This window comes from Cyrtonyx montezumae, unplaced genomic scaffold (genome assembly GCF_038088225.1).
Source record: "Cyrtonyx montezumae isolate F1298 unplaced genomic scaffold, pur_monq_1.0 scaffold_4, whole genome shotgun sequence".
NCBI lineage: Eukaryota > Metazoa > Chordata > Aves > Galliformes > Odontophoridae > Cyrtonyx > Cyrtonyx montezumae.
The window spans coordinates 26,523,480-26,550,247 of record NW_027072045.1 but is presented as its reverse complement, the minus strand read 5'-3'; the positions used below and the strand labels follow the sequence as shown (position 1 = coordinate 26,550,247).

The window sequence follows — 26,768 nt, the reverse complement described above, 5'->3', positions numbered from 1 at the left end:
CCTCTCCTGACACAGCTCCTCAGGTCCTATTGCTGTCACCAGAGAGCAGAGATGGGTGCCTGCCTCTCTGCTCCCCTCAAGAGGAAGCTGCAGGCTGTAGAGAGGTTACCTTCAGTCTTCTCTAGTTAAACAAAACAAGTGACCTTGGCTGCTCCTCTGTAAGTCTTACCCTCAAAGACTTATGTCCCCCAACACTCTAAAAATATCACACAAACTCAAGTGCATGTTTGAGGTAAAGTACAGGCACGTAGAGGGCTTGACCAGGTGCTACGGAATTGGGATCAAAGGAAAGTGACTAGTGTAAGTGGAATGCTGGATTGTATTTGTTGTGAGATTAGAGTAAAAGAGCACACACACACATACTCTGAGAGCAAGGTAGAGTTGACATTACAGCAAGAGGATTGGAGAAAGGAAAGAGAAATGAAGCCACTGGCTCCCCAAAATTCCCTCTAGATCAAAGACCTGTGAAAGTGAAAACCCAATTGTAAATATATTATCCTCTCCTTAGCACGTGGAATTAATGATTGCTTTAATTACAATGAAGAACCCCAGTTTTGTAAATAAGAAACTGAAAAAACCTAGGGCAGAAGGGATAAAAGAAACTCTGTAAGACAGAATGCGGGGTAGAAGGGGAAAGTTATTGAAAGGATTAGAATTGCAGGCGTTCTGGAGTGGGCAGCAGACAGGAAAGGTTAAGAGAATTTTCGACAATTAGAACCGGAAAACAAGAGTTTATGGGAAATGTAATGGATTTGGAATGAGGGACATATTGCAGAAAATACAGTCTGCTCTTTTGTAGGTAGTGGCACTAATACAGGGCTGCTTGTATACTTCCTTAAAGTCTCATGGGACTCCATAATCATTTTTTTTTTTTGGTATGTGCCACAGGATCTCTGGTATTTTAATACAAGGACTTTCCACTGTTAGACTGTTACTAGGGTCCAGATAGTATTAAGGCTTACTCCCCTTGTTGGCTACCCTAGACACCTACTTGATCCTTCGGTTTTCACCGGCTTTACATGAATAAAAAATTTACAGCTGAGAAAACCTAATTTTAATAGTAATGCACTTACATCATATTTGTTCTTGATTATAATTGGAATGGTCTCATTTGATAGGAGTAATTTGTTTCTGTATTTGTGTATTTGTATACATTTAGATGAGGAAGTTTAAATACTTGCTATGATGAACTGGTAATGGCAGAAGTTCTACTTTTAAGCAGTCCAAATTAGCTGTGAGTTGTCAGACATTTGACAAACTTTAAAAATTTGGTAATTCAATGTTCTGTACGTAATTTCTTCTGATCTCCGCTGCAGTGATAGTGGACAGTATGTAGAAAGGGTTAAACCCAGTCCTAAGAATTTATAATCTGATTGAGAAAAAGAGATGGTGAGTGTTTCTTTTCAATAGACTGGAGGAGTAGAAGGAATGATAGTTCATTTCATAACTGTGACTGCATAGGCTAATTTCCTGTACAGCTTAATGGTTTGACATTATTGAACCATAATTGACCATACTGGAAAGCTGAAAGTAATTGCTGCCATTAGTAAACTGATTATATGAAGCCATCACAACAAACAGAAAGTATCAGTGTTAGCTTCAGTGAGGTTAGAGTAATGGTGCTTCAGTTTCACAGCATTTTATGCACTCATACATACACACATGAGCTTTTATGTGAAGGATGAGCCTTAGCACAGGTGAGAGAAGCATATTAGACCACTGACAATCGATAATTAGACACAGAAAGATGGAAACTTGACTGTATTTTGGATTTTGGACTTAGTATGTTTACATATTTTACACCATGTTCTGTGATGAAGATTTCTTGAGACTTTGAATTAGGTAAATATTCAGTGCTATTAAGCAGGGTGTTAATCGGGTTTGGTGTGCCAGGTTTAAAGTCTCTATCAGTCAGTCATTTTCATAGATATTTTAATCAGAGTTATAATGAAAAGCCCATTACTTTCTCCATCCTCTCTGTTTTAGTAAATGATCCCTTTTGAAGGTTTTCTTTTATTTTTTTCCCTGTACTGAATAGGAGGAATGCATGTCTCTACAAAGCTCTCCGTATCACCATACCCAGCATCACATTTTCTTGATACCTCATTAGTTTAGGTTAGTGCCAAAAGATAGCTGGGTAGCCAGGACAGCATAGCAAATATTTCTGCACCGAGCAATCAACTACAACAAAAAGAGGAAGAGAGTGAATAGACTTTGGCAATATACATTGTCTGGGTGGAACATTAATGTAGGCTGAAGGTATTTGACACTGTATGGAATGAGTGAAACTTCAGACCCAAATCTTTAAAATTCAGTTTTTGCTGCAGTAAGAAAAGGACTCTCACTTTCTTTAAAGGAAGCATCTAGTAAATGGGAATAGAATTTTTTATGGCAAAAAGTTATTCCCTGAGGAGGGAAGGAATTAAAGGAAGATAGAGCCTTGCTTGCCAGTCTGGTCGCAGTGGGAATGACACCTTGTAAAAGCAACATTTGTTCATTTCTCATTGTGTATGAAAGTGGTTTCTTTGGATGCTTATGCTGAGGTAGTTCTCAGATCTCAAGCAAATTATCTCCAACAGTGGGAGCTACTTGAACTGAAATAGAAGTACTCTGTTAGAAATGTGTTCTTCAGAGTTCTACTAATGCAGCAAATGGTAATTAATTCTTCAGGATTCTAGAAAGGTATTTCATTTAAAAGAAGTATACAAATTGGATTTAACTAAGGCCTAATTAAAGAAAAAAGACAGTAAAAACTCATACATATACAGAACAGTCTTAATTTGTTATACTCATTGTGTTAGCACTTTCAAATTACAATGAATTTTAATAAAATGTACTTTTGACTGCAAGAATTTTGATATCATGGCAAAATATGAACTGATAACAATAAAAGGAGTTTTATATGTATACATTTTTTTTTAGATTTTAAAAATATTTAAAAATGTTTCTAAAAATATTTAGATTTTAACAATCATTTCCTCATCTGCACCAATGTGACTCAGTTAATGACAGACACATGGTTTGACGCTGAAGTGAGGGTAATTTCGAAAAGGCACTTTATCAAATTCATTTTTCATAAATGATGCTATAAATCAAATTAACCTATTGATGATAATAAATTATAGCTTCAAATGATACCAGTGCTAGAGAAATTTTTAAGGTTGGTTGACCTGAATGCAATTTGCAGCCATCACCTCCAGCATGCTTGTAGCTGCTGCAGGAATCAGTGATGAGGTACAGCTTCTAATCCACAGTGTGTCTGGGGGGCTGCACAAATGCTCTTTCCCTGAAGGTGCACTTCATTTTCAAGGTTTCTAAGAGCTAAGTGAGGGAAGGATGTGTGCTTTCATGGTTTAAAAACAGAAATCTCAAGTCTTCCTACAGCTGATAAGGATCAGTTCAGGCAAAACTATATCCGCTTGTGTTTAGCAGAATTCTCTGTTAAATTAATACTTGGTATATGCCTTTGCTTTTAGATAGGCTGTAAATGAATGAGAATGAATGAAGTACTTACGTGTTCTCTGCATCTGATAGAAATGCATTTTACTTTACTGGTCTGTCAAATTAACATTGATTAAATAAGTAACCTATAAGATTTATGCTGAAAGCAAGAGTAATGGAGCTTGGTATTTTATAGAAAATCTTTAGTATAAGCTCATATGATCCCAGAAATCCGTGTCACTTGAGTGAGCTTCTTTTCTTAAATCCTCTGTGGGCCAGAGGACATTAATTGTGATCCTTTGGTTAGCCATCCCAGAGCAGCTCTCAAATGCTTCTTCCGCACCCAGTTCAGTTTTTAGTAGCTGTTTTAGTTTTAGTTGCAGTACTTTGTACTGTAGAAGAGTTTAATCAGGTTTGGGGTGCCAGATTTTTTTTGCTCACAAAAGAAATCTCTTCGTGGAAGAGCTGTACTCTACATTTAGAAGAGCGATAACTGTTGACTTTACCAAAATATGTGGTTAAATCAAAGATCTAGATACATACAGAAAATATAGAGCCCTACTGAGCCAAATCTCCAATGCATAGAGTTCCCTTATGCACACAGAATGAATCTGTAAGCAGCAGTGAGTGAGTGACTGACTGACTGGAGGAAGATGAATCGGTGTGCACTCAGGAGAGATCTGAGTTATAGCTGCATGTCACTGAAAGTTTTGGCTTTTCAACTCAAGTCTGATGGAACAGTTCTGAAAATGTGAAGTACGTGCTGAAACTGTCAGTCTGAGTTGCAATACCCTGAAACGTATATCTCAACTCTGAAGTGAGAAGGGAAATAAGATGCAATTCTAGGTTTGTTACTTTCTACTGGCTGTCTCTGAGTAGCTGTTCTTTTTGTCCATTGTGTTTCTGAATTTCCTCTGGGAAATAGCGGTCTCCCCATGGATTATATACAGCATGTAGAGTGCCATTGCTAAGTGGCATCTAAACACTGTTCATTGACACTGCTTTGAGAAATTCTTCAAGCAACTTGCTTTTATTTCAAATAGTAGCCTTGAGACATGGCTAGTAATATCAAGAAATATGCAGCAACTGCTCAAAAAAAAAAAAAAAAGCCTACTATTTAATCCATTTTTCCACTTAATATTTGCCTTCTTTGGGAGGAATAGTGGGGCAAAGGAAGGAATCAGAACAATGGAGTAGACTTCAGACAAACTTGTAGTCCCCATCTTTTGATCATTGCTGTTATACCCTGCTGGGACCTGGAGGGGTAAAGAGAGATTGCCAACTATGCAGTTTACTGAACATGGCCAAAGAGTTAGCCAAACATTTTATCACAAAATAAACACTTGGGCAAACTAGCATTTGTTTTGTCTGGGAACTGTTCATGAACAGGCATTCCTCTTCACTTACATATTATTGACAAATGTTAAAATATTCTGTGAATAAATGTTAGCCTGTTGCTTTTTCAGAGTATGCAGTTGGCCATGTAGGTCATAGAGTATAGTTTCTGCTTGCAGATTCAGTGAGCAGATAGTAAAGAATGATTAGTAGCCAGCAGAAAGACGTTTTTATTCACTGTAGATATAGATTTGTACCAAAGGGGAGATACCACTCTGTGGCTCAAGAAATCACCTATGCTATACGTTGCCAAGAGATAAGAGCAGGCATCTTAGAAAGTATCAGTGGGCATTTTTTTCTGTCCTGCGTTCTTTTTCTAACTTTTCCTGTTCAAATGTTGTCGGAGATAGTATGCATAGCAGGGAATATCATTTACAATACACTTGCTGCAAATCATGAACAATGAGAAACGATGTTGTTCTGCTAACAAACCCATCTCAAAAACAATTTTTCCCAATCCCAGAATTTTTTTCTAGCTTGAGATGAAAATATACATATGTTGATTAGAGTAAATGCTAAAACAATACCGTACATGTTATTTTGATTATAAGGAATATTAAATTCCTTCTAAAAACAAAGAAAAATGTCCATTATCAAAGCAGGAACTGACACGGACTCGTTAATTTCTGCTTAAATTAAGCCAGTCCCATTGGCTTCCAATGCTGGTTTCACATACTAGCAGGAGAGGGTGCAACCACTGAGGGCTGTCATACCTTTTGGTGTGCTAAGTTTTACTGAACTCCAAAACCCTCTGCCATGCCACTGCTTATTTGGTAGGACTTTTTCATACTTAAAATTGTAGAATTATTTTCAGTGTTTTCCTAGCTTGGAAAAAAGCCTGGGGCTTTTATAAAATACAACTACTCTGCTTGGTATTGTAGGTAAATAAAGTTTTAAGTGATTACAATACCTAATGTGGTTCTCTCCCCAATAGATTTCAAACTGATTTCAGTCTCTCAGTGTTGAAGTCACTGTGATGAAGACTTTAAAAAATTTAGACAGTGGTTGGAGGAGAAAGGTCCCTATTTAAAGCATCCAGTGAGTATAAATCAATTACAATTAATTGGGCATGAGAACTTTTCATCAGCCTATGAACTGGTCAGCTTAGTTGCATGGGTTAACCTGAACATATGTGACAGCAGGCTTTCCACATACTGCGTGTGTTCAATGAATAAGAAGTGGGAGGAAGAACTGACAGATGGGACAGGTTGTTAGGCGTATAATAGACATACACGGGAAATCACATTTGGGTGTTCTCATTTTTCAAAAGCCTCTTTAGCCTTACTTACTTGTCTTTCTACAAAGAGCCAAGACGATGAGTCCTAAATGACCTGGTTTTCCTCTCACTACATTTTGAATTTCACATCAAATTATGTTGCCTCCTCTGTACCTCATGTCTTGTTCTTTAAGGTGTTGGATATATTGTATGGTAAGAAAAACAATGTCTTTTTATTTATTTATTTATTTTTGTGAGAAATATTAGCATAATGCTCAATATACTCATTGGAATTAATGCAGGACTTATAAACAAATCTCAAGGACATTCTAGGAACCTCACAAAAACCATTTACGCTTCAAGGTACTCAGAATTGCATTTGTTATGATGAACTGGTTTGCTTTCAGTAAAGAAGAAATCCTTGTACATTAACTGTAGCAGTGTCAATAAGTTCTTAGCACTCCAGCTAGCTGATCTCTAAGTAAAGAATATTGATGTAAGAGCATGCTTAACCTGCAGGAGTATGCTTCTTTCTCATATGCATCTTTTCATATTGCCTTTATAAAGGAAGCAAACAGTAAGTATCACACACCTCCATCCAGCAACATAGAAGTACTTTTGTGAGGTTAGCATGTTCGTTCTGCTGCTGAAGAAGTTCTTTGATGCAAGGCACAGGTTTTTGCTTTAAGTGAACATGTGTGTTCAGTGCTTAGTACATTGAGATCCCAAAGACTTACAAAGTATTCCTTACAGTGTTAAATAGCACTTCTAAAACCGGATATCCTACTTCTCAACTCAACAGTGCTGTAGAAGTATATCTGAGATCCTTTGCAGTACACAAAAATGACAACAGTCTGACTGCAATGAGACAGAGTTCATCAGATGCCTTCAAAAGAAGCACTGAGTGACTGGAAAATTCTGCTTGTTTTCTCCTGTAAGTCACTCAACAGGATTTCCAAACCAGGAGAGATCAGTTGGCATCTTTACAGAGGATTTGTAGAGGTTGAGGCTGCTGTCATGGTTGCTGTATGTCTCACAGATGAGGTTTGAAGGCAGCGTGGTAATTTTGGTCTTTATTCCTGTTCAGCTATCTCAAAGGCAGTGGGATGGGCCCAAACTAGGTGCAGTGAGATTTTTCTTTTTTTTTCCTAAAGTCTCTGTGATGGGAGGATGCAAGTCCTCATGCATAGGGGAAATCCTTACGTAAAAGGCCACCATCATGGGCTCTGGCTTTTAAAAGACGTGCAAACCAAACAGGGAATTAATAATCAGAGGAATTCATGGACAAAGAAAGCTTGAGAATGAAATGGAAAACAAAGAATCATAATTTCATAGAAGATGAAATAAAGGTAACAAGAGAAAGGCAACACTAAATGTAATCAGGCATTGATTCCCTGTGGGGCATGGCAGAACAGGCAGTACTGCTGGGACTGCATGCCAGTTATATCTGTAGCCAAACTATGCATTCAGCTGTTGTTCTGAGATAGCATTTCTCTGTAATGTGACATTTTGTTTTATTCCTGTGACTGGTGAAGCAATAGCTCACTTATTTGAATTCTATCAATGTTAAATATATTACAAAACAAAGGCTGCACATACTATCATGTTATACTTCTTCTCATTTTTATAGTCCCTCTGCATAAATATGTACACTCTCCTTTGGATTGATCAGCTGAGGGCTTGTACATGAGTGCCTTGCAGAGTACACCTGGCGTTTGCTCTGAATGTAAGCAAAATTAACTTAATTGTGTAGAAAAATGCTTTATTTATGCTGGCTTGGAATGAATTAACTCAGGTCTTCGGGGAAAATACACTATTGCATTTCATTGGATACAATCAGCAATGTATTTGCTGATGACTGGCAAGTGTGATTTTTCAACAGTGCACAAGCCATGAGCTACCATCAAGCACCCTCAGTTCAGCTCCAGGGAAAGGGCTTTTACCACCAGTTTTCCCATAGCTCTTTTAAGAGATGCAATTTGGGGCATTCACCCTGAGCAGTTTACTCCATTACTGAGGTGTCAGGACCTTCTGCTGTACTGGGGCTTCATTCTGAAACAGCTGAGACATAGCACAGTCAATAAACAATTTTAAAACAGGAACTTTATATCTGAAAATGAGAATGTAATAGCATGCTGATTCTGAGGAGTAGGGTAAATAAATAATTTGTCATCAACTTATTGTATATTTTCCTTCCACGTTTTTAATCATAATTGAATTTCAAGCACTTTAGCATAGTCTGGTGGGGAAAAAAATAACAAAAGAAATAAAGAAAATGAAGGAGAGGAAGATATTGTTACATCTGCATACACAGACACACCTTTTCTGTCTTTTGTCCCCTTGGCTCAGCTACCTCTGACTCTCTGGGCCGGCTGTTGTGTGCTTGCTCTACACTAACTGTGGTCAGGTCTATAGAAAAAAACTTGAAAATGTTTTGCTGAGGATTTAGCTACGACAACAAATAAACATCCTGTGTAAACAGTTTATGCCAGCTAAAGTAAACATTAGATTATTTGAACTGAATTTATACCACCCTTTGCCCTTGCTGGTTTTGCTTTTATTACAATGAAAGCCTGTGGGCATTTGCAAAATAAAAATACTGTTAAATTCCTGTTTCGATGTGATATCTGCATCTCGCTGCCGTTTCTAGCTCAGGGCTGGCCCGGCACACACGGCCCTGTGCCGATCAGGGGAGGCAGGGAAGCTTCAAAGGAAATGAACTTACGATACAAAATAAATCTAGTTCAGATCACAGAATTTCAAAGCTCTCAGTGCGCGTGCTGTTTGCTCACAGCTGATTTTCCACCCGGGCAGCGCTTGCTTCCCAGGGCTCGGCCAAGGGCTGCAGGGCTGGGGCTGCCCCTGCTCGGGCACTTGCGGCCCCTCCTCCAACCGCTCTGCTCACACCTGTGGCTGAGGGGCTTCATCTGTGCTTGGGGGCGGGTGCCATAACTGCCCGGAACCTCCTAGAACCAGCGGGACCTGCATTCCTGCGGCATCACTGCTCGCGCCTGGGAGCGAGAAGGTGCGCTTCAAGGTAGGAATGCTTAAAATTACAGAAATGGCAAGGAAGGTGCTATTGGTGTTGTTATTATTTTGTAGCATTTGTGATTGGAATGGGGTACTTTTGGGGGTGAAAATCTGGTTTGCTTTGCCAGAGTAGTTGTGCGATGTGGCTGCTGGCTGCCCTGGGAGCCCTAGCAGTGTACTCAGGTCTAGCTGAGTGCCTTGATTTTTGCATGTGGAGAAATGAGATTTTTTCTTTCCAGTAACGTTTTTGTAGGATAACAGCACTTGCTTGAAAGCAGTTGAAGCAGGAAATCACAGTTTTTATTTCTTTAAAAATGTCAGAAGTGAAAAAATGCTAAAAGAATTTATCTTGGAAATCTGTTTTCTTTGTCTCGTGTATGGTTGCTCATCCAGGTTTGCTGATTGCTGATCACGTTCAGGTGTTTTTAATTCACTTCCCAGCACAGGCAGAACACGTGCCTGACCCAGAAGTGAAGTATGGAAAACACTCAAAGCTGTGGTACTGCTACTCAGTGAAATAAATTTTTATGATGGCATCAGCAAAATCATTTAAAAAATAGATACCTGTAGCTGTGGTGTGGGTTTATTTACTTAGTTAATTAGCTAGTTGGATGGTGAAAAGGGAGCTCATCCTGTTCTCAGCGTCCCCAGTGTGGTGCTGTGCATCTGACTTAGCTGCGGAGGATCCCATTGCGGTGGGCTGAGTCAGTAGACTGTGCAGTCTACACGGATTTATCTGACCAGATTTAAGCCGAGCTCAATTCCGTTGCCTGTACTGTTTCAAATCTCCACTGGCACATTACTCATTCAGGCTCAGATATCAATACATAGATACCAAAAGCTGTGTGATTTCAACTGAGAGAGAAACATGATGGGATTATTCTGTATTGCAGCATGAAACTTATCTCATTTCTGCCTTTCCAAGCGTTGATGAATCAATAGACCCAGATACTGAAAATAGATGACTTCAAGTTTAAAGTAACAAACGTGAAGATTCACTGTGTTCTTTCAAATATTGACAATGATAACTAGAAAATGGATCAGCGCTTGTAAATTTAGTATGTTAATTTATACTATTAAAGATCAGTGAACTATATCAAAATATTGAAGGCTAGAATAGAATTTGTAAGATACCTAGCCTTTAAAATCAGAAGCTTACACTCTTCTACAGATACCTCCTTCCTCCCTACAACTGTTTTTCAAATGCTGCTGTTTGTAAATGGAATGAAAAGAGTAAATTCTGAGATCCCATAAATGAGATAGCAAGTAGGTGTGAGCTGTCTGAGACTATCCTAAATGAGATATGTTCTTCTAGAGATACGAGTTTGTGGTTTTGAATGTGGTACAAGATGCCTAGACAGCATTTATTCCACTTTTATTTTACTTTCTATGCAGCTTTTAAAATGGTCAGAGAAAAATGATCTGTGAGTGCACCAGTCAGATAGAAAACAAATTTAAGTTTTGTAATGGCCACGTACAAAATCATGAAAGCTTGTTTTATTTTTCCTTCATCCAAGTTGGAATGACTATGAACCTAGTAAAATTCCCTGCAGAGGAAACAGAACAAATGTAAGAAATAAGTAACTACCATTTAGTTCTGTAAGATTTGTAGCCTAAAGGCTGAGTAAATTAAAGGAGATTTGGCTGTAATAAAGGTACTGTGTCATAGTGAAGTATTACGGAGTTGTGATGTTAAGTCCATTTTGCAGGAACACTGAAAAAGACCTTAAAAAGGATTTTTATTTTCTTTAAAAAAGAACAAAACAAAACCAAAACATCTCATGGGATGTTGCAAGTGAAGGAAATATTTCTCACACCTTACAATTGCTTCCTTGAAGCAAACCAGTTTGACGTTTGCACAAGTAAATTCCCATTAGATGTTTATCAATACTAAATTAGACTCTATATTTCCTGGCAATCTAAAACATTGGAAGTTGCCTGTGTTTATATTTTGTTTGTATAGCTGCTGCCTCTTAAGGAATTGATTCTAGGTTTTTGAGATTTATTTTTCTTTCTTTTTTTCTATGTATTGTTGAAGCCAGTCAAAATCTGGTCCAGAGATACTTTTCTGTTATTAGCAAGTAATGACAACAAATAGCACTTCTAATGTATGTCTCCGAACCACAAAAACGAAGTCTGAATAGCATCAGTAGTCTGCCTTCCGTATTATATGAGGCTCTGTATTACTCCTGCTGAGTTACTAATGGTTGGCTAATAATAAATGTTTCACGACTGCAAGTACACTTTGCAAACTTGATAAAGCTAACTGGATTTTAGTTCAGAGTGTTTATCAGCACTAAGTACATGGAATGTTGGCCATCATGTGCCTCTGTGATAATAGAACTACTCTATGAAGCACCGAAGCCTGAGAGGTGTGCAGGAAAAAGTCATCCCTGTTGTCAGACCAGGAAGGAAGCTCTGGATGGTCCTGTAAGATGTGTATGTTTCTTATATGATCTTATCCCAGCAGCAGGTTGTGTAACCGCAATGTATGACTTCTCTGCTTTATAATGAAGGCATGTCAGCCTTTTGGCTCCATTTTTGGATACACATATTGCCTTCTGTCATTTATTAAGCCACAGTACATTGTAATTACAAACCCCACTTTTGGTCTCCTTGGCATATTTAAATTGAAATTTTCCCTGCCAGGTGGTCTGTAGATGGTGAGGAGGTATTGTACTAAATATACCAACTGATTTAATGTTTTCAATTAGGGAAGATACTGACTCGACAATATAATTAATAGATTTTTTATTTTCTTAATTTTTCACTGCTCAGCCTTTTTGTAGATGTAGCCTGAATCATCAAGTTCCTACTGACCTAGAGCATACCTACACTCTGGGGGATTTGTATTAGTTCATGTACAGAAATGATCATAATTTGAGTAGATTATCTATTGGTTCAAGTGCTGGGCATGAGTCCTTGCTTCCCTAGCCTGGGACTGGGTGTTACTGGCTCTTCCATTCTTACCTTATGGGCTTCCGTAGGATGAGTTTCACAATGGGGATTGACCACAGCCTATCAGTACCTGAGAGCGTGAGTTGGTAAGAGGTTATGGGGTTAAGTTTAAACCTTCGGAGAAATGGAGAGGAAAGCTGAATCTTTAAAATGTACAGTTGTGTTTAGCTTATTCAAAAAGGGTATGTCAGAGGCACTTGGAAAGACGGTGCTTACTTTTGTTTACTGACATCTTTATTATCTTTATCCTTCTAATGCTAAAGATTGTGAATGCGTAAAATGGATTAATTTAATTCTGAGAGTTATTTTCCAGTGTGAGAGAAGCAGAAATTGTGAATGACAGCTTACAGTGCTCTGACCTGCCTTTGGACTATAGCTTCACATGTAAATGAAGAACTGTCACTTTAGAGATGTTAACAACGATTTATCCATCCCCCAAACCATGGAACAAAATAGCAGTGTATTTTTTTTCCCACTAGTGCCTGTTTAATGATGAGCAGGACAGAAAGGGACGGCACTGCTCATAAAGTTATGTGATATACAACATTCTGAAGACATTGAAACAACTTGCAGGAACCCATCCATCTTGGAAAGAATAAATTTAAGCTTTTGCTATAATGTTTAATTTGTGACTTGGTTTGTGATGTGCAACAAAACTCCAGCCAGCTCTGCTTCTTTTTATAGCCTCAACACGATGATGTTTGCAGAACGCATTTCTGGAATTTATAGGGGTCAGCTCAGGAAAATATATCTGATTTGTGGGGCCTTGTGTGAATGAGGAATGGAACGATTATTCATTCTTCTGGTGCCACACAAAATAAGATGCAGGTTAAGCGGAATAAATATGTTTTAATTTTTCTGGTTTGCATGACTTGAGAAATAGGATGTTTTCCAACAGTGAATTCATTTCTCCCATAGTTGCTCAGATTACATTTTGATATTTCTCTTTATAGCTCATAGATACCAGAATGTCTATAATTATTTGAGACTGTAGCATCTCTTGAGCTCATAGACATGTTTTTCCTTTGCTTTAGCAAGTCAGGATGGTAAAACTAGAATGTGGATTCTTCTGCTTTTATGACAGGGGAGAAATTATTCTACGAAAAAGACTTAGATGCATAATTATGAGAGTAGGGGGAGGTTCAGAGATAAGGTATTTAGATAATTTGATAAGACAGAGTGATTCTGCTTTTGTTAAATTGATGCTGTCTGTTCAGTTTTGCGTACCTGCCTCTTAAGTTTCTTAAAAATGTTGGTTGGATAATGGCAGACTTTTATTTGTTGCTGAAGATGTGATTGCATTCCATTTTTTTTAGAGGGGCTTAGTTATGTAAACAACTGACATTGGCCTGAAAGTGGTGATGGCCAAGTAACTTCCCTGTTTTACAAGTCAATTTTCCCACCTGAAAATAAGAATACTCAGTGTAAGAGCTAATTATTACTATTATATTTTTCACTTCTGTAGAACTTCTTAGCACAATATAAATGATATACTGCATTAGGCTAATTATATTGACATAACAACTATGTATGAATGGTGATGAGTCAACATGTTTCCTGTAAGTCTCAGATCTTTTTGCAGTAGATCTGATTCTTCTGCCAAATGAGTAAAATAAAGCAGTGTAGCAGTATCTGTGACACAGCTGAAAGTACGTGCCCTTGGAGCGTCCCATATGCAGTTTGTGAAGCGTGGGATGGTTCTGCAGTTCTTGGTTCAGTTAGTTTTGGACTCTTTATGTTAGCTCTGACTTATGATAGGTGCCTGAATTTTTCTCATTTCTGAGCTTATAAACATCAGAAGCAGTTGAAGATGGGCTGCTATGAATTTATGGTGCTGAGCATCTTCTTACTAGAATTTTGCTCAAGCTGAGTATTTGCTTTGGAGGCCATGGGAGAAGTAGGAATGATGCTGGTAATGTGATTTTAATCTTTACACAGACTTTATAGTGGATTTTAACAGCAGTGTTTACAGTGTGTCTCCCTCCAGTATTTGAGATGGTCTGTACAACTAAGTTAACTCTTTTAATTGTAAACTTCATAGGTCAAATGTTCTGCCTTTACTTTTTTAATTTGCTTGTGTATTACAGCTGGGACCGTTACAGAGGAGCTTGTATCTATACTTTTTGTTATCTCTGGACAAGCTTTTGTATATGAAAGAGAGACTTCTCTTTGAGTAATAACATGGCACTTAACATCCTTAAATTATATTTTTCCTTGTGAGGAATTGCCTTTTCAAATCATGCCAGTTCATAGGATTGTTCTGAACATCCGAGTACTTGGGTTTTTGGCTTTTTGCCTTCTAAAATATCTTCTAGACTAATGATGCAAAACTACCCTATAGGAAGAGTGCTCTTAAAAAATCACTGGCGTCTTTAAATTAGATTAGCAATTGCTTTAAAAAACGCAAAGAATTCATGCATAACTGAAGTTCTGAATTCACTTCCGTAGATTTTTTGTGATTTGAGTTGGCAGTTTCTTTCTTTTTTAATCATGAATTTATAATAATGAAAAATGTATGGGAGGAAAACCTGTTCACCTATGTACTTGCATGAATTGGTTAATTTTACTGAAAGGAAAAAAGCATCTGAGTGAAGACATGTGATGACATTTGCTCTGATTAAGTAAAGCCTTGTGTACGCGTGATTAACATGGGTGATGGGATTTCTTTGCATTGGGCTTTTGTTAGTTCTGTTCATATCCACTGATGTTCGTGGAAATGGATTTTAATGAGTTTGTTCCATTCTCTTAAACAACATGCTCATTTTAAAGGCCTGTTTTCATAGTGCTTCAGTGAAAAAGATGAATAAAGTTTATAATAAGAGCTATAGTGAGAAACTGCTTTAATATGGTTAAGGTGTTGTTCTATATTGACTGGTCAGATTTATGTTTCAGTTAGTTACTTGGAATACTTTTTGCTCTTTTTTAATTTCTTAAGTTCATCAAGATGACATGTCATTGTGCTCTGAAGTTTTAAAAAGTTTAAGTTCAATTGTGATAGGAGTTAAGAAGCAGTGATGAAAGTAGGGAGAAGTGACTTAAATACACGTTGACATTTTGGGAGAAGAAATGCAGGAAGAGAAATAGCTGTAGTTAAATTTTGCATAGAAATTGTGGCTATCATAATAACTATGATAGTTCTTGCTCTTATGATGTTGCTGCCTGTGTCAAAACTTGTTTCTTATCTCTGGCAAAACACTGACACAGACTTCAGAGTTGTTTTCTGAATGCTGGTTGAAAGCATTGGCCAAAGGCCTAGATAAGGTGTTTTTTCATTTATTTCTGTGACCACCACATGCTCTAATGGAAACATGGGAAGGCAGTGAAGGGTCAGTGATAGCAAATACCTGTGTATTTAGTTTTATCTGCACCACTAAACTGATCTCATAGAGCAGATACATTTTTCAGTGATCACCTCCTTTTGCTTCAGAGTATTTAATTTAACTGTAATAACATTAATATAAAAGAGATAATAGGAATCCATCTTTATAGCTAACAAATGACCAGTAAGAGGCAAAAGTGGAGTGCCCACGTGGATTTGTGCAAGTTTACAGAAATGTTAGACTTCTGCGTGACTTTGTTCTTGAAACTTGACTTAGATTGAAGTCTTCACCAAAGCCAATTTAACAGCTCTGCAGTTATCTTTGTAACTATGGAGGAATGGCTCAAAATCTACTTTCTATTGCAAAGATAACGTGTACTACAGAATATTCCACCAGCTGAGACTCTGATTGAGAGGGATAACAAACGTGCCAAATGATAAATGAGCGTGAGCAGAAATTGAATTGCTCCTTCCCCCCTACACGAGCAACCCTATGAATATCAGTGGTTTCCTTTAACAACATGAACTCAGGAGGTCTTTGTAGAAGCACTACAGTATGAGTGAGTACTGAGAAAACTTATGGAGTACAGGAACCATCTGGTGCTACTTCCTGGATAGCTCTCTGCATCTCTTTGGTTGACCATTTATCCTCTTTGCTGTTTGTCCTCCCAGCTATTTTTTTTTTAGGTTTAAAACAAGAAGATAGTCCCCAATTACTCCTGAAGGGCATACTGAACTTAGTTGAAAATGTTCCCTTGTAAGAACTCACTTTAAATCTACATCTGTTAAAAAGATCTGCAGAAGCAAGAGAAGTGAGAACATAGTATGCTTGTGCTTGATTTGGAGCAAAAGTAATAAAGTAGAAACAAGAAAGAAACTAAAAAAGAGTAATTAAGAATGAAATGTTCAAAATGGCAGACTGTTTGAACTTAACATATCCAAGGCCCAGAACAAACATCCAGACCTACCAGGGAACACTTGTGAAACAGCAGCAGAAAGCTAAAGTGTCTGAATGATCATGTGCATGTAAATGCAAATGAAGTTACATCACAGTGACTTTAACCAAGAGCATGCAGAAAAGGTCGCAAGAATGAAATGAAGAAGGCCCTCTTTCACATAGATTGTGTCCAAGAAGCCTCAACATTGAGTTGATGAGCCAGAAATCTATGAAGTGTTGTGTGAATGTTATGGAAATGGATGGTAACACTCTTTCTCCTACATTTACAGCAGTCATCAGAGGTTTTCCTTAAGAAGCACTGGTAAAAGCCATCATAATAAGTCTCCAGACTGCTGTATTACTGTTCGAGTAAAGGTGTTAGCCTGACTAGAAGCCATGGTGTGCAATCACCATGAAAACTGCCTCAGCGGTAGGCTGCTGATACAGTTCTCCCTGTTGTTACAAAATGTTTTGTACAACCAGGGCCACATAGCACCAAGGCAATAGAGATGTATATCTAAGAGGCCTGGTGAGGCTCTTTGTTGTTAAACACAGATATAAGGCACAGGGGAGCTAAATCTGCTGTGAAGGAATAACTGCATAACATTTTAAGTGCGTAGGCATTTTGACTTTTCTCATGCAGTGTGTTTTCAAGTTGAATCCCTAGCTTCTCCTGCCCTCATAGGAGATGCCTGTGTTGCCAAAATATCGAGACCAAATCTATCAATGTGCCTATAGTTGTATCACAACTTCACCTACTGTCATAGGAAGTTAGTATTGTTTATTTTTTTAATTGTTTCACTTTCTTTGTGTTCAACAGCCTGTAGTGGTTTTTTGGCAGGCTGTCTGCTTAAGTCCATTATTACCCAGTGTTCAGAGATCTAGGAGTCTGCTGAGTAAAACTTGGCTATATAAATGCTCTTTCCTTCCAGTTAGCATAAAAAACACTTGCAAAGTGTGCTGTGAAAAGATTTTAATATGCAGCTATAAAGGACTACCATAGCTGTGATGCTGAAACATAAATAGTTCAGAGTAAACCTAGTACTTAGGGTACAGTCTTATTCATGATAGTGAATTATTATAAGATGTTTGGTATATCAGTTAAGAAATTACTTTCAAGGATACAGCAAAATTGTAGATGCACCATTTCCTTGCCTACTCTTCACTGCTTTCAGGTAAGCATTATAACTCATATTTTACAACAGGTTGAAGATAAACATTTCATGAAAATCTTGCAGTATTAGCTACCGCACAATAAAAGCTGATGAGGACAGTTTGCCAGTACTCCATTAGCGTTAATTATTACTACCTTCATCACACTTATTTTTTTCAGGCAGGCCAGAGCTGCAGTGTGTGGTTGTGTCCAGACAAATAAGAAGGATTTGCAGGGTTTATGCTATACACAGACAAGTATTAGAAAATGACGTGATTATTGACACAGTGGATACCATCGTAATACAGTATTGGCAGTTACATAAAATGCAAAGAAAATGGAAAGAAAGGGCTGGGGTCCTGTAGACTGAAGCAGGATGGTAATTTCACTCATATGTGAGGTGGTCCTTTCAGAGCTGGTATCTGTCCAGATGTGCACGTAACTCAGAGGTGTGTCTTCTAAGAACGTGCTAATGAAGCTCGTCCTGCCCAGGCTTTGGAAGCTTGCTGCTATCTTTTAGCATGGTTGTTCTGTGTTTGTGTGTGCCAGCTCTCAAATTCTCTTTGAACTGTGCATTATTTTTGAGTTGTAGGTTTTTTCTTCTTTTTTTTTCAGATAGAATCTGTGACTTGACCTTCTTTTTATTTCCTGGCAGAAGCATTTCCTTGGCACTGGGATAGATATTCCCAGATTTCAAGTGGTTACTGCCCAGAGTGAATTTCTGAGAGCCTACCTGCATCCACATGTTGTCATTTTTTATGTTAAAATATTCCTCATTAATACTGTTGAACAGGTATTACAGACAGTCCTTCATTTTTATTTTTATTTTTGGTCAAATGATAAAGTTGGAAATATGCTCCCATGCTCTGGAACAACGTAGAGCATTTTAGTTATCTCTGTTTCCTTTTGGAACAGGAATAGCATTGAAATCTAACAAAAAATATTTAGTGAAAGTAATTTCTCAGTTTGAACGCAGGACTGTATGATAGCTTCCTGTCTCTCGCAGGTTGTCCGGGCTACGGGTTAGAAATGAGAGAGGCATGGAGGCCTCTGGCTCATTCTGTGCTCTGACCTCCCTCTGGCCTAAGGAGATGTAAATGGAGAAATGGTGTGCTCACCTGGATGTAGTGCTCAGGTCTGCAGAAGACACATGCTCTATAATGATGCAATGACCTGTTTTTCCCCCTCTGTATTACCTGTGACTTCTCCTTTAATTTAAATATAATCTATACAATTGTGTGGGTTTTTTCTCTTTATTTAGTCTCTCAAATGTCTTTCTCCCCTATTTCAGATAATCTGAGTTGTTTTTATTGTATAATGGAAGTGTTAATAGATTAAATGTTGCTAATTCAGGCTGTTTATTTTCTTTGCAGCCATTATGTGATGCTGTGAGCTTCTGCTGTTTTCAGTTGTGCATGCATTTTTTTGAAATGAGCACCGGTGGAAAAGCACACATCTGTAGTTTAACTTGCCCTTTTTATATTGACTTATTTCACTGTAGGGCACAGAGAAATCACGAAGTGGAAACATTTAAAAATAAATCATGGGAGAACATTCTTTTTATCCCTCTCTCTTGGAGTTTCTCTGTCTCTTAATAGAAATACTGTGAGATATATGCAGGAGGAGACAAGATTTGAATTACTTAAAGGTCCTTCATAGAAGCTACCACATGGAAGTTCTGTAAATCCATGAATGGAAAGGGCAAAAGGTAGACAAGCAGTAGTAGCCACAGACTATCAGTCAGATTAAAGCAGGATTTGGAGGAAACCAATACGGAATCTTTCGTTATTATGAGGGGGAAAAAGATGCTGAAGCCAGAGTGGGTGTAGAAGCTGTAGGGAAGATGTCCAAACAGAGCTGTCCTGAAGCAAATGTAATTCAGAGAAGGATTTGATAGCTGTACGGAATGTGAATGAAACTCAAAGAAAGTTGCAGCATTCCAAGCGAGGACTGTAGAGGGGCTGCCTTGTGCTTTGTGCAAATTAATGTCGTTTCTGATTTATTTCCATGTGGTTTTTCTTCAATGAGATACTTATTTTTTTCCTCCCTTCTCTTTTATTGTTGTCTTTGTGCTTTAAATTTCTTCTCCCCTTCACCAAGCGCTTCACTCTTCAGTCTGTGATCTTCCTTTTGTTCTCTATCCAGCATTGATATCCTTCCCGCCCGTGCATGACCCTCTTCATGCAGGGTCTTTGTTTAGTGATTAGGGTAATTAAAAAAGTCTGATCTTTAGTTGTTAGCCCATGAAAGTACATTCGGACAGTGAGAGATTTGTTTGCTGTGCTGTGTTTCAGGAGGTCAGACCAGAGACATTTAAATTGGGATTCAAGTCCTCAGGCTGAGGTATGTTTGCATTTTGAAGCTAGAGTTTTGACCTGAGTATAGAGTTGTGACTCAGACCTATTCAGAAAGATGCTTCTGGTGAAATTACTTCCAGAGATTTTGCAAATCTGTATTTGCATTGAGGTGTTGCCTTTGTAGCACCTCAATAAATAAATACACAAAATAAATGCCTTGGCATTTATTTTTGTCTGTCTGCAATCTTGTTGAGAAAAATGAGAAGTATCTGTTTGAAGAGATAAGCTTTGAACTTCATCTCCCGCATCGGTGATCACTAGGGGTAGCTGTTCTTCAGTATTATCTTTATTGAGAAAGTTACCTTAATCTCTCTGTGAATCTGGCAATGAATTCTTAGCTAACACAGAACCAGTGACACAGATAATGAGCATCAGTGTACTCCTAGGGCTATGTCACTAGATACATACATAAGAGAGTTTGAGTAAGTACTTAATGACAAGGTATAGTTTTCAAGATCTTTTGAGCTACCAAAGTTTTCTTTAAGGTACAAAGAATAAGAGGGGCTAAATCTAAGTCTTGTAGTGGAGCTACAAGATGTTTACAGTTTTTATGTTGTTCAGCTAAAATAGCCTTTGTAGTCTAACATTCTTAAGGTTGCAGACAGGAAATACATCTTACTAAACTTGCTGACCTTGATATGCAAATCAGTGAGTTTGTCATTGAGCTTTAGGTGAATGAGTTTCTGCAGTTTTCAACACTAAGAAGGGCTTCAATTTTGTTCTAACACGCATCCAAGAACTGAAGAGATATTTGAAGCTTGATTTTACATCTATGGCGAATTGTCCAAAAACTCACGCAGGTTAAATTCTTCATGAGATAACAGATGGTTTCTAGTGTCCTTTGTATGAACCATCAGCTTTTAGAGATTCCACCTGAATCTTCTGTGCTGCTTCCTGTTATTTTGCTGTACATTTGCTTACAAAAGGAATTCATTTAGAAGTGTTTTTCAGTGTTACAACTTCTAAATTTCAAGAGAGCTACCAAAGTTAACTGTGATCAAAATAAGAAAATGTAGCACATGCATAAAATTAGTGTCATTTGCTGATTTAATCATCAGTGTGTTGAATCGGACTTTGGTCTCATTTGTATATGGAGTAGAAATTAGATCAGTTTGTCTTGTAACAGTTCAACCGTTTTAACAATACATATCGTTATGCTGCCAGGAGTATTTATGGTACACCAGGGGCTAATTCACCTGGTTCAGTAGTAGTAGAGGTATCTTTAGTTTTGATCCACGAACTTGTGTTTGTCTTTAAAAAGGTAGATAAAGCCCTGCTCTGCACTGTGACATTGCTGCCTATGTCAACAGTAAACCTGCTGGAAGTTAAATGTCCTGTTCTTAGATCTCCCTGTGTTAGCCTTCCAAGCATGCCATTTTGTCACCTGGCTCAGCTCTATTCAGCTTTCCCTCTTCTGTTACCCAAATTATTCCCTTGTTGGAAAGTGCTAATTTTTTGCGTCAGTCTCCGGAGTCAGCCGGTGTCTTTGTTTTGCACTGTGTATATTGTGATTGCAGTGGATGAGATGCTATCCTCTAAGTAGTGTTTTTTTAATTTGAATTAGTATTTTCTAAATTCTGGGTTGCCAGTGTCATGTGGAACAACTTTAGAAATACAGAGCTAGCAAGAACTGGCAATTCATGTTATTCTCTGCCCTGTGTTGAATGTTCTGTAGGGGTGATGCCTAATTCTGGTTGCTTCCTTTTTCTTTCTTCACTGGTTTCCATCATATATCATTTATGGTCTCTGAGTATTCTACTCTTTGGTATTTCAATTATATATGAAAATGACAGCAAAGCGCTTCATGTGCTCCTTAGCAACTTGGTTGATAAAACTAAGAAAAGAAATAAGAACAAGTTATTTTGGTATATGTAGGCTTACTAGATTTCTCACTAGATTGAGTATTTATTTTCTTACTTTGTTTTTAGTTAAACTCATGCAGCTTAAGTTCCACCTGGAACATTTATCTTTCAGTGTGCTATTTAATGTTATTAGGTAGAGCCATTTTTTTACTGGGCAAAATTTATTAAAACCTCAGTACATGCTTCTGTGTTGAACATTTCATAGCACTGCGATGGCCAATATAAGGTAATCTTTACACCAAAAGAGCAACATTTTCAGTAACTACCATAACTAATAAGAGAGAGTGATAAGTGAGGTGAGATGTTTTGCATGTTCTGGGATCCTTATCTCTTTATTGTATGAGAAATAATTACTCGCTGTTTGGTTTAGCCTTTTTGATGTACCCTATGTGCATAACTTCTGTTGTCACTGGAGAAATGATGTCTGCTTGCTGCTAAAGCAGTAGCAAAGCTAGCACGGCTACAAGCATTTTTTGGGCTTCTGTACTTACATATTCTTTTTGCAAATACCCCTTATGACCTTTCTCCCTCTCAAAACATTTTTGAAACGTGGATAAAACGTATCCAGAGAATGCCAAGGGCACAGAACCCGCATCTTTTTAGGAACTTTCCAGAGCACGCTCCTGCTGTGCTGCCCATGGTGGATCTAGCTGTCATCAGCTCAAAGCTCTGTTTTTTCCCACTCTCTGTAGCCTTTGTCTTCCTGTTGCTCTGCTCATCAGATGTGAGTTATTCAAGAAAGACTGCTGTTTTTTAGATGTGCTAAATAATATGATAATTATGATATAATGAAATCACCGTTGGACATTTTTCAGGTTTGGTGTTTGAACTTGGTTAGGTTGGGATATGCAAAGTGGTCCCGTAACACGAGCTTACTTCTGCGTAAGTGGTGTGATTCTCTCTGGTTTTCTTTAAGTGCCATAGTTGCTTTCGTTGTCCCTTCAGGATTCAGCATTTTCTGGTTTAGCAGAAAACTAGTCTGGAAACACCGTAGCTGTTCCCACCTGAGTTGCTTTACTCACCATACTTTAGTGAAGCACTGTGAGTGAAATATTTTTGTAAGAAGAGCTGTCAGCTTTGTCACTTTTATATTTATCCTCTCTCAGTACCCTCCAGTTGTTAACCTGTCAGTATATGCTTCTGTTAGTAGTTCAGTCTGTGCATTAGTTTCCATTGGAAGCTTCCTGTGTGAAGCATGAACGTGCTGAATATTGGCTGTTGTTATGGCTAAGCATAAAAGCAGTGTATCAGTAATGTAAGAAAACAAAAAACGATGGGCATCAGGTTGATAGGCTTAAGCAAGCAGAACCAAGTCTCAGTTCTGCGGATTTGCTTTGGTTGCCCGTACTTTTCTTATTCCCTCCTTATGTGTAGGAAATGATTCTTCCATAATTTTTCATTTGATCTCTCTTTTGTAATTACATAACTAACCTTTCTTGGAAATTTTGCTTTGGTTTCTCTGCTTGGCTTTCCCATTCTCTTTTTATATGATTTTGACTTCTCCCCTGTTAATGTTCTCAGATGCTGTCACATCAAATTTGTTCTTTGTTATATGGTTTAGTACAGCATCAATTTTCTCTTATGCTATGAGCGCAGTCTGACAAAGCCTTTTTATGTTGGATATTTTGTTAGATCCCATTAACGTGGTTTTGTGTAATTGTTATTTTATGTGGTTTTTAATATATAATGCTGCCATGTGGTTGTAGAGAGATTTTGCCTATATGGGAACACATACTCTAGTTAAAAATGAACAACTGCAACCTTTAATATCTCCGCCTTAGAATAATACACCTATCAGGAAATGCATAAATACATAGTGAATAGCAAAAAAAACCCAAACAAACTAAATCTGAAGTAGCAGACAAGTGGTGGAATTAAGATTCTTCTTCACATCTTTTATGTCCTCTCAGCAGTGTTCATACCAGCACAGTCATTAAATGTGTGCTTGCGTTATTATGTTTTCTCCATATTTCATTTACCACAACTAGTCCATAAACAGTCCCTTTCTAAGTTTCTTCTGTTGTTGATTTTTCCTACTGAAAGATTTGTATCCAACTGTTTCTGAGATGACTTATCGGTGTCTGGGCCTGCAAGAAAGCTTCTTAAATGAGGCATCCTGCAATGGTAAAAAAACAAAAGGGAACAAGTCAATGTAGCCTTGAGGTGTTAAACTTGCTGCCAGCTAGAACTCTGTCGTCACTTTTATTGAATGCTACAGTGTCTCTGAAGAATCAGGGGGTGATGTGGCTTTTCAGAGTAGTGCTACCATCAGTAATTGCATGAGGAACACCGAAATGATCTGCCAGCTTATAAATGAAAACAGTTGACTGCACCTGTGGTTAGTATACATACAAGGACTTGCAAAGAACAAGGAAGGCTTTCTGTTCTTTGAAATGTGCTCTCAGTGTGTACATTTGGCTTGTGTCTGTCCTTACCTGTTCCTCATAATGCTTCAGTTGTGTCAATGAATTAACTGAACTAGAGGCAGTTGCTCTGACCCATGTATAAAATTGTTAGTGGTAAGGGAGAAGCACAAGAGCAAATGCTCTGTAGATACAGTGAAAGCTTTCAGGTCTTTTATATAAAGTGGTGCATTGGTGTACCCACTTATAGAATACTGATCTTTTAACTCCCGGGTTCCAGGTGATTGATTGTAACAACCAGAATTATCTACCTATGAATTTACAAATATACTTCAACTCGTAAGTAATGTTGACAGTGATCCTATTTATTTATTTTTTTAATCTCAGGGCTTTGATGTATTTTTAACATTTTTTTTTTAAATTTTCCATCTAACTCATTAATGTCTGTAAGCACATTTACAAAATTAAAAGATTACTCACCAGATTTCAGCCCTGATTTTAATTGAAAGTGAAGGAACGAATATAAATCTTAAAGGAGAAAATGCTCTTCAGAGCTCTATAATAACTACTGTGTTGGTGAAAGAAGTTACTTCATCTTCTTTTCTGACCTTTTTAAATTAAGCTCCTTTTCTTATCATCTTTTTTCTATCATGTGGTGGCAGCATGCAAACATATCTCTTACCATGCTGGCAACAGCGCTGCAAGATGTCTTTAAGAAGCGTTTGTCTATCTGAAGTACAGCCTTTGCTAGATCTCAAGTTTTTTTTTTGTTGTTGTTTTCTTTCTTTCTTTCTTTATCTCTTGGTGAGACCTGAATTGTGTACTTTAAAAAATATATTCCAGTAGAACCTAATCTGAATCCATTAAGGGTTTTGCTTGTGATGCTCAGTCAGTAGTGGTAGTCCATGAAAGCAGTGTGTGCCGTTGGGTATTCCCATACCTTGCTTGATTAAGCTTTTACTGATGACTGGTGTCATTACAAAATACTGTCATCAGATCGCTGGGCATTAGTTTATCTGTTGTAGAGAAATGGTTATTGGCTTCTGCATTAAATATGGCTACCAGAAAGTGTGAATAGTACTGGCAAAATCACTAGCCAAGTCAGCCTGTACAAGATGTCTTCTTGACCTCCAAACTTAGCATGTGATTCTGACCTTCTATTACCCAATCCCTTTATCTTTTCTTTTGCCTGTCATAGTAATTCTGCTTGAGCTTTCTTCTAATATCAGGACTTTTCATTACCCTTTATTTGGTCTTTGGTGCCTGTCACTTGAAAGCTAACTTCGTACAATCAGTGGTGCATCAACACCAGATCATTAATTTCACATATCTCTTAAACCTTTAATGTTATTTCTTTCTCCTCCTAGGTTTATTCATCATAATACCAATGTATACCTACTTATATTCCTGTTGAGTCTGCTCTGGTTACTTTTTCTTTTTCCCCAGAACTTGGAGATTCTAATTTAGGAAAAAGAAGTCTCTGAAATGTGAATTTACAAGTCCTGCAGAAAGGTACTTGCCACTTAAAATATGATCACTTTGTTACATTGTCAGCAGCGTTCCAAGATGAGTTTGAATTTTTCCATGGGACGTTCTAGTAGTTTTTTGTTTTGTTTTTGATGCAAGAAGTGAATAGGGAGAAATGCAGAGGATTCTAGCAGAGAACACGTGGAGCGGTGTGTTATAAATGATTATATTGATCTCTTTCTTTATTTTGCAAATCTCTGCCCTTAGAAGACTGCAATTTTCAGCAGTTTTCCCTGTGTGATATCACATACAGCCTCCCTTGCTCTCTTGGCTGCAACATTTATCAGATTGCATTTTTTCTTTTTCCTTTGGTAGCAGAGAAACCCAGGATCTCTGTGCTCTTCTTTCACTGAGAGTGTAATCCAACTACCACAGTAACACTCAAGTTTCTCACTGTCCAAATCAATCTGCTAAATAAATGACTATGCACTGGCCTCTTTCCTTGCAGTCATCAGTGTAAAAGGATCATTCAAGTGCTCTTTTATCAATCTCTTTCATGTTCTTTGCTCTCTAAGTGCTAACAGCAGAGACTATCTTCAGTAGAATAGATTTTCCATATTTAAGTCGTGACTTTTTAAGCAACATTTGTGTATTGAATTTAGTCTCAGGCTTCAGGGAATAGTAGCTCAGAGTCATTTCATTGTGCTGAAAAAAATGTTTTATTCAGGAGTGACTGATAGTGCTGAATACTGGTGAAGTGATTCCATCAACTATTATTTGCTCTTACAATCCCTAAAACATCTTATATTGCTATACCTCTTATCTTGTAGTCCTCCATGTAGACAAAACATGTATAAGGGAATTCATACAATCTGGATTCATTGTGTATAGAAGAATCTGATGAGTGTTTAACTGAAGAATTTGTAGATATAAGAGCTAAATGTTTAAACCAGTTATTGCCTTCTTTTACCCAGAAGCTGTTTTTTTCATTCACTGAGCATCCTGAAGTTTCTTCCAACCTCCTAAATTCACAAATCACATCACTTGAGTTTCTCTGGATTACAGAGAGATTAACTAATACATTTATTACATGACTACATGGAACTATACTGACTGAGCTTCCTGAAAGGTGGTTGTGGTGACGTGGGAATCAGCCTCTTGTCGCACGTAACTGGTGACGGGATAAGAGGGAAGGGCCTCAAGCTGTGCTAGGGGAGATTCAGGTTGGATGTCAGAAAAAATTTATTTTCCTCAAGAGTGGTCAGGCACT

At 37.8% G+C, this 26,768-nt stretch overlaps 1 protein-coding gene across 1 annotated transcript in view; it reads left to right on the top strand.

The window, feature by feature from the left end:
* Window positions 1-26,768, top strand: part of CTNNA3 (catenin alpha 3) — a 367,000-nt gene that overhangs the window by 186,297 nt on the left and 153,935 nt on the right.